Raw genomic sequence first — 249 nt, forward strand, 5'->3', positions numbered from 1 at the left:
GGGTTTGAGGGACCATGGACTTCCAACCCTCTCATCTTCGACAACTCGTATTTCACGTGAGTTAAAACCAGTTTATTTATCAATAGTGCTTGTGAAGAAATGTTGAAAGCTCTAATTCTTTTATGTGAACATGCTTGTTTACGACAGCGAGCTCTTGACCGGGGAGAAAGAAGGTCTTCTGCAGTTGGTATCGGACAAGACACTTCTGTCCGACCCTGTCTTCCGCCCTCTTGTCGAAAAATATGCTGC

The 249-nt window shown here is 44.6% G+C and overlaps 1 long non-coding RNA gene across 1 annotated transcript; it reads left to right on the forward strand.

Moving 5' to 3' along the window:
• Positions 1-241, forward strand: LOC111787407. The gene is made up of 2 exons (XR_002813973.1): positions 1-56; positions 148-241. It is a non-coding gene; the product is annotated as an uncharacterized LOC111787407 (long non-coding RNA).
• Positions 242-249: the final 8 nt, after the last annotated feature.

The sequence above is a fragment of the Cucurbita pepo genome, unplaced genomic scaffold, assembly GCF_002806865.2.
Source record: "Cucurbita pepo subsp. pepo cultivar mu-cu-16 unplaced genomic scaffold, ASM280686v2 Cp4.1_scaffold020371, whole genome shotgun sequence".
Classification (NCBI taxonomy): Eukaryota; Viridiplantae; Streptophyta; class Magnoliopsida; order Cucurbitales; family Cucurbitaceae; genus Cucurbita; species Cucurbita pepo.